The following is a 9,211-nucleotide window of genomic DNA, read 5'->3' on the forward strand; positions in this document are numbered from 1 at the left end:
ATGCAAATCTAATACCATCTCTAAAAAGTAATAGTTTAATCAAGTTGAACAATTGCAACCTATCCAGAAACTAAATAGTGCTACATTTTTTATGAGTAAATAGCTATAGCCCATAAATAGTTTCCAAAAAGGAATACAAAAATCTTCAAAAAACACTTCAAGCCTGCTAACACCCATTTAAACATCATTATAAAATGTAACAAGTGCTTTTAAAATAAAAAGCAGTAACTCAACAATAACCAGATGCTTCGCAGGGCGTAGCTTTATACGACCGCAGAGGTTGAACCCTGAACGGTTGGGGCAAGTATGGACACAACATTCAAGCTGGATTCAGCTCTAAATTTGGATTGTGATTAAATAGTTGACACAGCATAGGTTTCTGACACAGAATGAATGTGTTCTAATGAACTTAAAATTTTTGTTTTCTCTTAGAGCAATTCACTATGCTGTTCAATATTAATCCTCTCAAAAAATGTTTGAAGAAATTTTCTTTTTATTTATGATATTTCAAATGAGAAAAATTGAACCCAATTTTTTAATCACATCCCCCTTTCACTTATTCCAAAACTAATCTCAATTAGAATATTCTAATGGAGTTTGCAACAATAACTACTCATTTAAATACATCATAAAATATTAAGATGTAAAAAAACTGCTTGTTATCACTGAATGGTAAAGATTATTTAAATTTATCAGTTGGTAGTAAAAAGTGAATATACATTGTATATTGTATATAACAAAGATTTAAGTTGATTCTGGACAAAGAAAGATAACTCCAATTAAAAAAAAATCTTGCAATAAGATATTTCTTGCTTACTATTTTGAACAAAGAAAGATAACTCTAATTAAAAAAAAAAATTGCTATTTCACAATATTGTGAAATTAGGTATTTCTTGCCATTGCACAATACTGTGCAATTGAAAAGACTTGCTATTCCACAATACTTAATATAATAATTTTAGATCCTGATTTGGACCAACTTGAAAACTGGGCCCATAATCAAAAATCTAAGTACATGTTTAGATTCAGCAAATCAAAGAGGCCCAAGAATTTAATTTTTGTTAAAATCAAGCTTAGTTTAATTTTGGACTCTTTGGACCTTAATGTAGGCCAATTTGAAAACGGGACCAAAAATGAAGAATCTACATACACAGTTAGATTTGGCATATCAAAGAACCCCATTTTTTCAATTTTTGATGAAATCAAAAAAGTTTAATTTTGGACCCCGATTTGGGCCAACTTGAAAACTGGGCTCGTAATAAAAAATCTAAGTTCATTTTTAGATTCAGCATATCAAAGAACCCCAAGGATTCAATTTTTGTTAAAATCAAACTAAGTTTAATTTTGGACCCTTTGGACCTTAATGTAGACCAATTTGAAAACGGGACCAAAAGTTAAGAATCTACATACACAGATAGATTCGGCATATCAAAGAACCCGAATTATTCAATTTTGATGAAATCAAACAAAGTTTAATTTTGGACCCTTTGGGCCCCTTTTTCCTAAACTGTTGGGACCAAAACCCCCAAAATCAATACCAACTTTCCTTTTATGGTCATTAACCTTGTGTTTAAATTTCATAGATTTCTATTTACTTATACTAACGTTATGGTGCGAAAACCAAGAAAAATGCTTATTTGGGTCCCTTTTTGGCCCTTAATTCCTAAACTGTTGGGACCTAAACTCCCAAAATCAATACCAATCTTCCTTTTGTGGTCATAAACATTATGTTTAAATTTCATTGATTTCTATTAACTTAAACTAAAGTTATTGTGCGAAAACCCAGAATAATGCTTATTTGGGCCCTTTTTGGGCCCCTAATTCCTAAACTGTTGAAACCAAAACTCCCAAAATCAATCCCAACCTTTCTTTTGTGATCATCAACCTTGTGTCAAAATTTCATAGATTCCTATTAACTTAAATTAAAGTTATAGTGCGAAAACCAAGAAAATGCTTATTTGGGCCCTTTTTGGCCCCTTATTCCTAAAATGTTGGGACCAAAACTCCCAAAATCAATACCAACCTTCCTTTTATGGTCATAAACCTTGTGTTAAAATTTCATAGATTTCTATTCACTTTTACTAAAGTTAGAGTGCGAAAACTAAAAGTATTCGGACGACGACGACGACGACGACGACGACGACGACGACGACGACGACGACGACGACGACGATGACGACGACGACGACGACGCCAACGTGATAGCAATATACGACGAAAATTTTTTCAAAATTTGCGGTCGTATAAAAATAAGGTCAATAACATGTACATATGACAAACATTTATAACTTCGTAACATTATATATCTGTATAAAAATAAAATGTAAAAAGCATTCAATTCTTTAACTTTAAAATAACTATAGGCTTTAAAGAGCCTGTGCTGTTGACCTTAGTCTAAGTGCATATTCTACAGACTCAGAACACTTACTCTCCAACATTGATCTTGTCAGAATATCTCAATTCTTTACAGTTAATAACTAGATAATAAGACAAAATTTCATTTTACACTGTGTACTTTTTTTTACATGTCTGCCATCTTGATTGTCAGGCGGACAGGCTCAAAAAACATATTTTTCAAAAAAAATACATACTCCAATTATAATTGTAGCCATGTCTGGTAAAATTTTACCTACAAGTTTCAGATTACATCTTTGTTAAAGAAAACCATGTAAATAGACAATTTTGAATAGTAATTATATAAATTAAATTTATATTCAACTAAAGATTTCTTGCTGTTGTGCAATACACAGTGCAGTTGCAATACTAAGTATGCTGTTGGGCAATACTTTGTAAATCTTTTGTTAAAATTTCAATATTTTTTATTTCTTAAACACCATAAAATTACAATAGTACAAAGAAGTTCATCAAAAGTTATATAACATAACACAAACACACTATTATCAATATCACTCAAATTTATTGTTATTTGTTATGTCTATACTTGTCAATTCAATTGTGTATAAATCTTGCTTATGGGGAAACATGGGTGACTTGTATGGTTGTGTAACAAGAGCCTGACTGAATGGCCTCTTGTTACTGAAACTGTGTGATGCACCTGATCACACGAACGAATGATTGCTGTGAATAGCAATGAGAACTCTGACACTGGAACTCTGGTGAAAAACTAACTACTGAGACTCTGGAACTAGCGATGAATAAACCAATAATTCAGCATGGAATACTATTACTTTTATTACAGATGGACTGTGTTCAGTGTAAAGTCCTGAGTCCGAATCTTGCTTATAAAAATTATAAACAAGTATTTATACACAATTGAAATGACAAGTATAGACATAACATATAACAATTAATTTGAGTGATATTGTTCACTGACAAAGATTAAACTATTTTTAGAACTTGAAGAATAGATATTGAATAATAAGAAAAATGAAAAACAAGCATTGGAAAAAGAAAAGGCAGACCTATGTTCAAAGGTAAATTTTCAAACGGATTCGATTTCTCAATTAACTTTTCAACTTCAGGACCTTAACCATGAACTCCATCTTGTATCCCGCCAAAACCAACAGCGTCCCAATAACAACAACAGACACTATAACAACCGCAGAGGAGGCCGATTCAGATAGTGCTAAGTCCGAGGACGGACTTAATTGGGAGGAGAGGCATATGTGACAGTGGAAAAAGCAGCTTCGCTTCTTATTTTGGACTTTAATTTAAAATTCTCAATTTTGATATTTTAGACTTTAATTCTCTGTGTTTTATAATTCATTTTATTTTATATTTTCGTTTCTATTTACATTTCGTATCCAGGACTTAAATTCAACATGCTTTTAATTCTCAGTTTGGACATTGAGTGACATGTTGTAATCTGTTAGCTAATTAGCGACATTTTACCTTATTCATAATGTATGTTTTTAATTGTCTTAATCAGATTATTATTCAATATCTATTCTTCAAGTTCTAAAAATAGTTTAATCTTTGTCAGTGAACAATATCACTCAAATTAATTGTTATATGTTATGTCTATACTTGTCATTTCAATTGTGTATAAATACTTGTTTATAATTTTTATAAGCAAGATTCGGACTCAGGACTTTACACTGAACACAGTCCATCTGTAATAAAAGTAATAGTATTCCATGCTGAATTATTGGTTTATTCATCGCTAGTTCCAGAGTCTCAGTAGTTAGTTTTTCACCAGAGTTCCAGTGTCAGAGTTCTCATTGCTATTCACAGCAATCATTCGTTCGTGTGATCAGGTGCATCACACAGTTTCAGTAACAAGAGGCCATTCATTCAGGCTCTTGTTGCACGACCTCACAAGTCACCCAGTTTCCCCGGTGACATGTGACAGTGGAAAAAGCAGCTTCGCTTCTTATTTTGGACTTTAATTTAAAATTCTCAATTTTGATATTTTAGACTTTAATTCTCTGTGTTTTATAATTCATTTTATTTTATATTTTCGTTTCTATTTACATTTCGTATCCAGGACTTAAATTCAACATGCTTTTAATTCTCAGTTTGGACATTGAGTGACATGTTGTAATCTGTTAGCTAATTAGCGACATTTTACCTTATTCATAATGTATGTTTTTAATTGTCTTAATCAGATTATTATTCAATATCTATTCTTCAAGTTCTAAAAATAGTTTAATCTTTGTCAGTGAACAATATCACTCAAATTAATTGTTATATGTTATGTCTATACTTGTCATTTCAATTGTGTATAAATACTTGTTTATAATTTTTATAAGCAAGATTCGGACTCAGGACTTTACACTGAACACAGTCCATCTGTAATAAAAGTAATAGTATTCCATGCTGAATTATTGGTTTATTCATCGCTAGTTCCAGAGTCTCAGTAGTTAGTTTTTCACCAGAGTTCCAGTGTCAGAGTTCTCATTGCTATTCACAGCAATCATTCGTTCGTGTGATCAGGTGCATCACACAGTTTCAGTAACAAGAGGCCATTCATTCAGGCTCTTGTTGCACGACCTCACAAGTCACCCAGTTTCCCCGGTGACAGATATGGCGGAGTTGACCCGGGCATGATAAAAATTAGATTCTGAAACTGCATAGCTAGAATGTAGGTTGACAAAATTCATTCAAAATTATTTAAAACTAAAAATTTCAAAATTGAGACAACAGCAGGAGAGACTATGAGAGGAAGAGAGAACCAGTAGCAGGAGAGACAAGTTGAGGATTAAACAACACATAACTAAAAGATAAGTACATCTTGCCTATTATAATACACTTTAATAACTTTTAAGTGAAAAGTATAGATGTATGTTGATTCTTGGTGTGAATCTGTTAACTTTAAATATATATATTTGTTTGTGCAAAAACTTTACAGGAGTTAAAATTCAGTTCAGGAGAAACTGTACTTGTGCAAATAATTTTATACGATCTGGAAATTTGACTCATAGTAGAGAGAATTTAACATTTAGTTCATGAGAGATTTTATTTGCATAATTAATGAAGTTATAACTTAAGGTAGAGAGAATTGAACATAAACAATATACTGACAAAAATACTTTAAGTTTCAGTTTGGTAATTGGAATAGAAATATCATCATGGGTAGAAAAAGGATTTCAAAAGGATGGTGCTGCCAAAGAGACAGATGTGCCAGGCTATCCAGTGTAATACCAGGAACAGCAAGTTTCCAGTTTACTACAACCATGGAGAGGAACTTTGTCGAAATTGGACTGGAGGACCACCAAGTGAGATGTTTAGTTGACAGCGGAGCATCTTTTAGCTGTATCAGTCAACATCAGCTGTACCGTCTAAACACCACTACAGCGATACAGAAATCAACGATAAATAGTGCAATAGGTGTCTGTGGAGAAGTGCATGCGATAATTGGTGAAATAGTACTACAGCTATCTTTTGGACAATACAAAATTTACCAGAAATTCCGTATATTTGAAACACTACATGCAAAAGCTATATTAGGATTAGATTTTTTGAGAGACAATAAAGTGAAAACCGACTTTGAAAATATGACTTTAACAATACCAACTCAGAAGAATTCCGCAATGAACATGGAACATCAAGATAGTGTTGCTCATGTTACCATAGCAACCTTTCAAGACAATAGTGCAGTTACAGCTTTGGCAGAAACCGTGAATTCAGTGATTTTAGAACCTCAATCAGAAACAATTATACCAGTTAAAATTCCAAAATTTCAAATAGGAAGTATAGTAATTTTAGAACCGTGCCATAAACTTCAGTCACGCTTTTCTATAGCTGGTGGAAAAACAGTTTCAAATATTGATAATAATAACATGGGAATTTACAGACTTTTAAATCCAACGAATCAAACTATCTATTTGGACTCGAAATTACAAATTGCTGTTGCACAACTAGTTGACTTCAGAAATATTAATGCTTTCAAAGACCAAGATGAAGGATTTTTATTCAGTGTTTTAGAAAGTGAGAAATATTCAAACAATAACAGTGCTGATATTTTAGCTGATTTAGGGATTAATTTAAGTGATACTGACTTAAGTTTAAATCAACAACAAAAACTTTATAAATTTTTAAGCCAGAATAGAGACATATTTGCCAAGGATTTATCGGAACTGAAATGCATTATCATACCATCCATACAAAAGGTGATAAGGTGGTTAGTTTAGCACCTTATCGTCAATCACCACAGATGCGTGCTGAGATTGAACGACAACTAGATGAGATGGAGAGACATGGTATCATCGAAGAATCTACCTCTCCTTTTCACAGCCCTGTAGTTCTCGTGAAGAAACAAAATGGTGAATTTCGGTTTTGTGTGGACTTCCGTGTGCTCAACAAGATAACAGAGCCACTTTCATTTGGAATTCCACACATGTCTGACATTTTGGATACATTAGCTGATGCCAAACCTGAGCTATATTCAACTATCGACCTTCGTTCAGGATTCTGGCAGGTACCGTTAGACCCTGCCACAAAATACAAGAGTGCCTTCATTACCCACAAGGGAGTTTACGAGTTCAACAGACTAGCATTTGGTATGATGAATTCACCTATGACATTCCAGTGTTTAATGACCAAAGTGCTGAAAAATCTAAATTTTAAGATCGCGTTAGTCTACATAGATGATGTTTTAATTTTTTCCAAGAACTTTGAGGAACATTTACAACATTTAAATTTAGTGTTTACCAATTTAAGAAGTGCTAATCTAAAATTACATCCGTCGAAATGTAAATTTGCAAAGAAGGAAGTTAAGTATTTAGGACATGTTATTTCTAAAAATGGAATTAAAGTGAACCCAGAAAACACAGAAAAAGTGAACAATTTTCATACTCCTAAGAATGCCAAACAAGTGAAAAGTTTTTTAGGAATGGCGAACTATTACAGAAAATTTGTGAAGGACTATGCGTGTATTGCCACACCGTTAACATCACTTTTAAAGAAAAATATGAAATTTAACTGGACATTGAAATGTCAGAAGGCATTTGATACTCTGAAAAATGCACTTATTTCCGCACCTATTCTAGTGTTTCCAGAATTTGATAAACCATTCATATTATCCACAGATGCATCTGAATATTCAATGGGATATGTGTTAAGTCAGATTCAGAATGGAGTGGAGCATTCCATTGCTTATGGTGGAAGATCTCTTCGTGGTTCTGAACTTAGATGGCATATTACAGAAAAGGAAGCACTAGCTCTAGTGGATGGAATACAGCACTTCAAACATTATTTGGCAAATCAAGAATTCACTGTGTATACCGACAATGTATCTGTTAAGTATCTGCAGAAAATCAAAGACTGTCAAGGTCGTCTAGGAAGATGGAGTTTGCTACTTCAGGGATACAACTTCAAGATTATACACCGTGAAGGCTCTAAGAATACTGCCGATTGTCTATCCAGGCAACAGTACACAAATTCAACAGCACAAGATTCAACCGATTTGGCAGAACATTTGTACAATATTAATGAAAAAGAGTATACTGAAACTGTGTTTTTTTATAAAGGAGAAAGTGAGGAAAATGTAATCGCGAACATACAAGAAACTGAAATTCAAGAACCGGAACTTATGAATTTATCCAAACATCAAAAAGAGTGTCGAGACTTTTCCGAAATTTACAATTATAAGTTTAATAGAGAATTACCAGATGATGCAATTTTAGCGAGAACAATAGTAGCGGAATCATACAATTTTGAAATAGAGGATGGAATTTTAAAACATTTTTATTCAAAGAGGTGTAAACAAGTACCAAGACATGAGCGTTTAGTGAAACAGATAGCTGTTCCTAGAATTTTACGTGACGACGTTTTGAGGTCTTACCATGACTGTATTCTAGGCGGTGGTCATCAAGGTTTCGACAGAACATACTCATCACTGCGTAATAAGTACTTTTGGCCTTCAATGTATGAGGATATTAAACAATATGTTAAGACATGTGAAGTGTGTCAACAATCGAAAAGGAATTATGGTGCTAAACGACCACCTCTTAAACCACAAATAAGTGATGACATATTTAGTAGATGGCATATGGACATACTTAGTGGTCTACCTACAACTCCAGACAAATACAAACATGTACTTTTAGTGGTGGACAGCTATTCTAAGTGGAGTGAAATATTCCCTTTAAAAACACAAGAAGCTGGTGAGGTAGCAGGAATACTGTACAGGGAGATTATCTCACGATACGGAGCACCTAGAGTTCTCATATCAGACCGCGGCAGGAATTTTACGTCGAACCTTGTAAAAGCATTATCTGAAATGTTTCAGATTACAAGACATTTAACGAGCTCCTATCATCCGCAAACAAATGGATCTGTTGAAAGAATGAACTCCGTTATTCTCCAATCTATTCGCAGTTATGCTAAAGATCAGCAAGATGACTGGGTTCATCTATTACCAGGAATCATGATGGCATACCGAGCCACTCCAGCAACTCAGTCAACTGATTTCTCACCATTTTTCTTGTTGTTTGGACGAGAGATGTGTCTGCCGATTGATACTTCTCTCATACCTAAGGAACATTTAGCCCAAGATCATAGGATATTTTTAGGAAGAATTCTGCAAAATTTAGAAAGAACCAGGAAAATTGCATCAGAGAACATAGAAGTAGCCCAAGAGAGAAATAAACGCCAATACGACAAGAATACACAGGAACCAGAATTTAGACCTACCCAAAGAGTTTGGCTATACTGTACTAAAGTTCCTGTAGGAAAGGCTCCAAAATTGCATCGTAAATGGGTAGGTCCATATTATATAACTCTTGTGAACAGATCAAACCACACTTAT

This window comes from Mytilus trossulus, chromosome 2, assembly GCF_036588685.1.
Source record: "Mytilus trossulus isolate FHL-02 chromosome 2, PNRI_Mtr1.1.1.hap1, whole genome shotgun sequence".
Taxonomy (NCBI): Eukaryota; Metazoa; Mollusca; class Bivalvia; order Mytilida; family Mytilidae; genus Mytilus; species Mytilus trossulus.